The sequence below is a fragment of the Delphinapterus leucas genome, chromosome 1, assembly GCF_059928025.1.
Source record: "Delphinapterus leucas isolate spDelLeu-1000000601 "Yukka" chromosome 1, BTC_Dleu_Yukka2, whole genome shotgun sequence".
NCBI lineage: Eukaryota > Metazoa > Chordata > Mammalia > Artiodactyla > Monodontidae > Delphinapterus > Delphinapterus leucas.
Genome location: NC_143129.1, coordinates 164,094,691 through 164,102,685, shown reverse-complemented (window position 1 = coordinate 164,102,685; position 7,995 = coordinate 164,094,691). Strand labels below are relative to the sequence as shown.

General features: G+C 49.0%; 1 pseudogene; it reads left to right on the top strand.

Moving 5' to 3' along the window:
- Positions 1-425: 425 nt before the first annotated feature.
- Positions 426-5,369, top strand: LOC111175452 (toll-like receptor 12; annotated as a pseudogene).
- Positions 5,370-7,995: the final 2,626 nt, after the last annotated feature.

The following is a 7,995-nucleotide window of genomic DNA, read 5'->3' as shown; positions in this document are numbered from 1 at the left end:
GTTCTGGTAACTTCTCCCAGTCCTTATCCCTTCAGTTCTAGCAGTGTTGATAGCTTCTATGATTGCTAGCCCTGGGTTCCTACACTACCCCTTGTAGTATTCCTAAGCACTGCTAACACCTTGTGATTAGCCTCTTTGCATACAAACCTCTTAGAAGAATCCTCATTTAAGGTGCTGTTTCCTGTTGAGACCTTGACTAATGCACTGGTGTGTTAGAAAGTTTTTAAAGTATCTAGTTTCCAGTATCTTTGCTAAACATACTTTAGTTTTAATAGTTTTTTTCTAGAAATTCTTGAATTTCCCATGTAGACAATCATAGCATCTTATAAATGGTGACCCTTTTGTTTTTTTAAATACTTATGATTTTATAATTTTATTTTCTGTTCTTTTTCTTTCTTATTTTCCTGGCTAAAACCTCCATTACCATGTTAAACAGAAGTAACTATAGTTGTCTCATTCCTGTAATGTGATGCAGGTGATGGTTCACCATTAATAATTATACTTATTATAGATCTGGGGTAGATACCCTTTTATAAATCAAGGAATTTTTCTTCTCTTTGAATTTATTATTTTAAAAAGTCATGATCAGGTATTGAATTGTATTGAATGGTTTACAGCATTGTTTGAAATAATCGTAAAGCTCCTTTCTTTTCCTTGTTCTGCTCTCCCTTGGGGTCTTGCTTCCATTCTGGTAGTGGCAAATCAAGGTCAAGGACTCAGAGACTGTTCTTCCTAGCTCCAGCCTGGAAGGGCAGGAATGGAGCCCTATGGGTCCTCTTGGGTAAATTTTGGGCTTCTTGGAATCTTCCGTGTGGAGCATTACAAGATGCCCATGAAGGCACCATTTTGATGTATTATTTTGCTTACAAAACAACTGCTTAAAAAAAAATCCTGATTTATTCAAGACCTCCTTTCTGTTGGAGTTAGGAGAGGAATTAGTAAAGAGGGTGTTGAGGAGAGAAACCCGTATGTATATTGCAGCAACCTTATGAAGGAGGTTTCTATATGCTTGGCTTACAGGTGAGGAAACTGAAGCCCAGAGAGGAGACCTGCACTGCTCAGGACAATGGCAGAGTGAGATCCTGGACCTCTGATGCCATACCTTGTGCTCACAAACACTGCCTGCTTCCTCACAACAGGGAAGTGAGACGTAGGTCTCACCTCCCACAAGTGTACTTCTGTCTTTCCCTGACCCTTGGATCCTCAGCTCTAAGCATCTCTGAGTCTAGCCCCGCCCTCCCAGCAGTTCTTCAGTTTGGAAGCATTGTGGCCCTCCGACCCTGCTTCCAGACCCTCCTGGGGGTCTGTGTATCCTGTCAGTGTTATGAGTGTTGTGTATGTATGTGTGCAGGGGAAGGATAGAGTCTCGGTTCCTCTCTGGAAAAGGGATGGGAGTGGGGGGGGGCGGGTTCTGATTCTGTTTTCTTTGTGGACCAGGCTTGGTGCTGAGATGGGACGGGCACTTGCTGTTGCCTGGTCTGCTCCTGTCCCTTCTGTGACCGCAGGCTGGGCAGCTTCCAACTGCCTGGTGACTGAAGGCTCCCGGCTGCCTCTGGTCTCCCTCTTCTTCCTGATCTGCCCTTTGGACTCCAGCCTGCCCCTCCTTGTGGCATGCTCCTCAGTGACCAACCTGACACAGACCCTGGAGGCTGTGCCCCAGAGTGAGGAGGGGCTCTGTCTCTCTGGTTCCACTTCTGTTCTGTGCCTGGACGCCTTCTCCCACTTCCCTGGGCTCAAGGTCCTGGGGCTGAGTCTGCATCTCACCCAGCTCCTGCCAGGAGCTCTTGGCAGCTTGGGACAGCTGCAGCAGCTCTTCTTCACAGGCCCCTACACAGTTTACCTCTTCCTACCCCTGATGGCAACCTAAGCTCCCTCCAGGCCTCGCTTTCTTGGGCCCCTGCCTGGATGGGAACATGGGTGTCCAGTTTTCTCCCAGTCTACGGCAGCTGAGTGTCAAGTATAGTTGCCTTCAGAATGTGGGGGAGCTGGCGGACATCTTCCCAGACCCAGTGCATGGCCCCTCCTTTGGCGATGCCTGGCTTCTGGAGATCTGGACCTGTCATTCAACAGTCAGCTGAAGATGGCCAGTCCCGGGGCCCTCCAGGGGCTCAAGCTGGGGACCACACAAAGATGAAGGCAGTTGCAGTGGTGGGACTGGGGCTGCAGAGCCTGGACACCCTGTCTGTGATCAATGCCAACACGGCCAAGCTGCCTGCTGGGGCAGTTGCACACTTCGAGCTGCAGGAGCTGAATTTGGCATCCACTCTTGTAGGGCACATAGCTCTGGAGGCCCTGGCTTCCTGCCACAGCTTGAAGAGCTTGGGTCTTAAGAGCAGTGGCCTGATGACTAACCTGCCACCAGGTTTCCTGGAGGCCATGCCCAGCCTTCAGAAACTGAACTTGAATAGGAACCAACTGCAAGTGCCATGCTGGGCACGAACGACACAGGGGCTGTGTCAAGACTGTGGGCCCTGGATCTGTCCAACAATGGACTGCACACCCTGTCCCCAGTCACCTTCTCATGCTGCCCCAGCTGTGGGAGCTGCTACTTCAGGGAAACCAGCTGATTTGTCTGCAGGGCCAGGCATTCCAGGGCTTAAGGAGGCTGGGGAAGTTGGACTTGGCCAAGAATCCACTGGTAGACCTGGGCAAGGGCTGATTGGCTCCGCTGCCTGCAGTAGCCACCCTAAGCCTGCTGGATACCTCCATGGTGCTGAGCTCAGCCTTGGGCTTCCAGGGCGTCTGCATACCTTGAACCTGCATCTCCCCTCTGGCCCTTGCGGGGTAGTGTTATCCCTGCCCATGAGCTTGACCAGCTTGGAGTTTCATGCGGTCTCTGGCAGGAAGCCTGGGATGCTGGCTTCTAATGTCTTTCCAGTCTTGCAGACCTTGACTCTAAAAGGCTGGGGATTGCAGCTGGGGACTTGGAATGTCACCAAGATCTTCCCTGCCCTTTGCCAACTCTCCCTGCTTGGTGATAGCTTGCTTGCAGGCCCTCTGCTCCCAGGACACCTCCAACCTTTTCCTCTGGCAGCTCTCCAGGCTCTGGTATCAGAAGGTAAGGGGGGACGGGCACAGCCCCAAGCCCTGCTGCATCACGGGGCTGTCCAGCCTATGGGAGCGGAAGCCGCAGCCACTTCAGTCCCACGCCCGGCCCTGCTCAGTGCTGCTTGAGGAGCTGCTGGGTGAGCTGCCCAGGGCAGGTGCTGCATCTGGTCAAAATGGGGTTAGAGACACTGTCTGCGGCTGCTTTCCAGGGAAGTCTCCAGGTCCTAGGGCTAGACTGGGAGACAGACCTCACGCTAGATGGCAGCCTCCAGGAGCAAAGTCCCCAGATGCCCCAATACAGTAAGTCCCCTACATACAAACAAGTTCTGTCCCGAGAGCGTGTTTGTAAGTCCAATTTGTTCCTAAGTCCAACAAAGTTAGCCTAGATACCCAACTAACACAACTGGCTACATAGTACTGTACTGTAATAGGTTTATAATGCTTTTCACACAAGTAATACATAAAAAACAAACACAAAAAATAAAGAAAACATTTTTAATCTTCCAGTCCAGTACCTTGAAGAGTACAGTGGTACAGTCCAACAGCTGGCGTACAGGGGCCTCGAGTGAACAGGCAAGAAGAGTTACTGACTGGAGGAGGGAGAGGAGGTGGGAGATGGTAGAGCTGAAGGATCGTCAGCTATAGGAGACGGAGGGCAAGCTGCAGTTTCACTCACGCCTGACGGTGATGGCACAGGTTCTGGTTCCTTGCTGGATTCAACTCTATCTACCCTCTTGAAAAAATGATCCAGTGATGTCTGGGTAGTAGCTCTTTTTTTCTCGTCATAGATGGCACAGTACCACTGGATTGCATTTTGAACGGCTGCTGCAACCTTCGTGTACCGTCCTACGTTCAGTTGCTCTGCCTCAAAAACTAACAATGCCTCCTGAAATAAAGAAAACCCCCGCCATTTCCTGCGTCGTGAATCTCTTCGGTTCTTCAGTCACTTCTTCTTCCTCTTGTGTCTCTTCGTCCTTTCTCTGGGCCTCCAATTCCATCACGTCTGCATTAGTAAGCTCCTCGTGTTGCACAGCTGCTTCTGCTGATCTCCTTGCCCTTCTTACAGGAAGCCAGGAACTCCTGGATCCTCCATCTTGTTCAGGGCTTGGCTTCAGGGTCCGAGGAGTCAGAGGGGTGAGGGCAGGAGGTCCCTTTGTGATGTGTTTGTGTCCCACTGAAGGCAAGACCAGAGCTGGGTGACTGGGGAGCTGCTGCCTACTCTGGAGGGCCGCCCTCCGATGGGCCGGGGGCTGCACTTCTGTCTCCTTGAGTGGGATTTTGAGCCAGGCAAGGACGTGGATGACAAGGTGGCAGATGGCATGGCAGGGAGCTCGGTCACGCTCTGTGTGCTGAGTTGCCAGGCCCTGCACACCCCACGCTGCTGCCTGGACCTCTGCCTGACTGCCTTCCTTCTGCTGGCTGCCCCCCACCCCCCAGGGCTGCTGCTGGTCTTCCTGGAGCTGGTCTCCCGCCACCAGCTCCCTTGTTGCTCTAGGCTGTCCTGGCTGCTCTGCAGAGGAGACTTCTGCATGTGGCCCAAGGAAGACGAAAGGACGAGTTCTGGGCTTGGCTGGGGAGCAGGTTGGGGCAGCCTGGGTTGGGCTAGAGTGGGTGCCTGTGTGTTGGAGGTGGGGGGAGAGGAAAAGCAAGCCAGCCTAGCAGGGAGAGAGTGGGTACGTGTGGGTGCGTGAGCCTGCCTCGGCTTCTGGCAGGAGGTCAGGGTGCTGTGTGTGTAGGGAGGATCAACTGGTGGCTTTGGGGACACAGGCTTTGGAAAGGCTCCGAAGGCTTTCCAAATGAATGAGAAAATTTGGGAAATGGCAAGTGGCAGTGAAGTATGTGATGTGATCTCAAAATCTCCAAATCCTCAGTAAACCTACTAAATCCATGAAGTTCTTGGCTTAATTGGACTTTTTGTTTTTGATGGAAACCCACATGAGGCAGAGGGCAAAGGGGTTGGGGTCATGGAAACTGTAGCCCAGAGGAAATAAAGTTGGGAATTGATGGAGAGTATGGGGACGGAAGGAGGGCTCTGAGCACTCTTAAGCTGTGGAACGGGGTCCAGGCCAAGTTCAACTAGATCTTCAAGGGGCAAAGGGGCCCCTTGGCTTATAGAGGAATTGGCAGCTGAGGACCAAAAAGCTGGGATACTGTCCAGGGGGCAGCATATTGATTGCCTGTTCCCTCAATAAGAACACAAAGGCACGGTCATTTCTATCATCTTGTTTGAGCCTCATAGCAGCACTGGGAGGGGAACCCGCCCCCTTGACACTCTGTACTCTAGCCGTGCTAAACTACTTGTACTCCCAGAACACCATGTGCTCTTGCCTCTGGGCCTTTGCACATGCTGCTCCTTCACCCAAGAACACCCTTTCCCCCAATTTCTTTCCTCTGGGGAGAAAAGTATCCTTTAAGTATCCTTTAAGATTCAGCTCAGCCATGACCGGAAGCCATCCTGATCTCCCAACCTGGGTAAGCTGCTGCCTCTGTGTTCCCACAACCTCCTGCACTTCCCTTTCTCAAAGTACTGATCACACTGTACTGGCCTTCACAGGTCTGGGAGACTTTTTTTTTTTTTTTTAATAAATTTATTTAGTTTTGGCTGTGTTGGGTCTTCGTTGCTGTGCACGGGCTTTGTCTAGTTGTGGCGAGCAGGGGCTACTCTTCGTTGCGGTGTGCAGGCTTCTCATTGTGGTGGCTTCTCTTGTTGTGGAGCACGGGCTCTAGGCACATGGGCTTTGGTAGTTGTGGCACGTGGGCTCAGTAGTTGTGGCTTGCGGGCTCTAGAGCGCAGGCTCAGTAGTTGTGGTGCATGGGCTCAGTTGCTCTGCAGCATGTGGGATCTTCCCAGACCAGGGCATGAACCTGTGTCCCCTGCACTGGCAGGTGGATTTTAAACCACTGTGCTATCAGGAAAGCCCCTGGGAGACTCCTGAGCAGTGGTTTTCAAAGGGGGGTGCACAAGATGAGCCACTGGAGTTTAGGAAGAAAGTGTTAAAACTTCTATTTCTATTTTGTTTCTAATCTCACTTTATTCTGAAGCTAGACTGCCTGCTTTTTAGCCATATGGCTTTAGTAATATGGAATAGTATTAGACCCTCTATCAAAGGACTTTGAGAGGCTAAATGACTTAATGCATATAAAGTACTGAGAGCAGGACCTAATACTGCATTGTAAATGTTCAATAAAAGTTAGCTTTTCATGTAATTATATACGTACATGTATATCGTTTATAAGTAGATAAATACACATATATTGGGCGTGTGTGCTTAAAAATGTTTTTGCTAATAGGGAACGTTGCTAATTTACTAACAGGAAACTCTATTGGGCAAGTTTAGAGATCAGGCTCTGAGGATAGGGACCAGGTTTGATTCATCTCTGCATCCTTAGAGCCTAATGCTAGCCCAGTGCAGAGAGGGTCTTGATAGACAACTGTGGACAGAAAAAAATGTTGGTGGATGCTGGAGCAGAGAACTGGGATCTAGTTCAGGTTCTGTTGTTTATTTCTATATGACACTGGGCAGGGTGCTTGGCCTCCTGGGGCCTTAGTTTTCCTCTCCTGTAAAATGCCAGGCATTAATTAGAGGCTGAGGGAAAGCATGGAAAAATTCCAGGCTGGATTTAGGGTGAGGGGCGCCCTCTTGTGTCCTAATGGTGTCCTCTCCCTGTGCATCCTCACCTCCATTCCTCCCCTTCAGGGCAGGTGAACCTGAAGAGGACGTTCTTACCTGACCCTGCAAAGCTGCCTTTCCAGCTTCAGAGTCTGACGCTCTGAGTCTTAAATGTCTCCAGTTCTCCTAGCACCTCACACCGCTGCACCATCTCTCTCCCCACTCAGCACCCCGCTCCACCCGTGATCTTTTCCTTATGCAGGTATGGGGCCGAGAAGAAACCTTTGGAGTTATATGCCCCGAAGTTCAAATCCCAGCCCTGGCTCATATTAGCTATTTGATCTCAAGCAGGTCACTTCACCTGTCTAAGCCCTCATTTCCCTCTTTTAAATTGGGGATAATAATACCCACCTCATAGGGTTGTTGTGAGGTTTCAACAACAATGAGTGCTTGTAGGTTGCTGTTACATTCACTGAGTAAAATCACATGAATTATTACCACCAATGAGTTGAAACATATTTCACAGGGGACAAGCGCTTTGAATTGGGTCTTTAAAATTAAGATATAGAATTCCCTTAATTTTAACAATAGCTAACATGTGTTGAGCACTTGCCATATGCTAGGTACTGTCAATTTCCCCCAAATCTCATAACTATTAGTAAAAATAATAATAGCTAATGATTATTAAACTCCTTCTGCCAGACACGTACTAAGGTCTTTACCTATTTTTCCCCATTTATTCCTCTCACAAACCCTAGCAGGTAGATGCCATTATTATAATTCCCATTTTATAGATAAGAACACTGAGGCATAAAGAGGTTAAGTAATTTGCCCAAGGTTTCACAACTAGTGAGTGGAAAGGCCTACATCCTGAATTTGAAAGTAAGACGTTTCAAACACAAGCACCTTGACTTCAGAGACCATGCTTTACCTGCATTAACTCATCTAATCTTCACAATACCCTGCAATGTAGGTTCTGTTATATCACCTGCATTTTACCGAGGAAAAAACTGAAGACAAAAGAGACGCAATAATTCGTTCAAGGACACACAGCTATTAAGTCGTTGGGCTGGGATTTGAATCCGTTTCTGACTACAAAACCCACATTCTCAAACCCATTATTAGATTGCTCATACTCCAAAGTATTCACAACGGAACAAAGCAACTGCATTTATATTAAAATTGTTGTGATTATTATTCTAATAACGATTAACATTCTTCCAACACCCGGGAAATGCCAAGTTCCATACTAACTGATTTACATAATAATAGCTAATATTCGCTATTAGGACCCAAGTTCTGAGCTAATGTTTTAGGTGTATTATCCCAGTAAGCT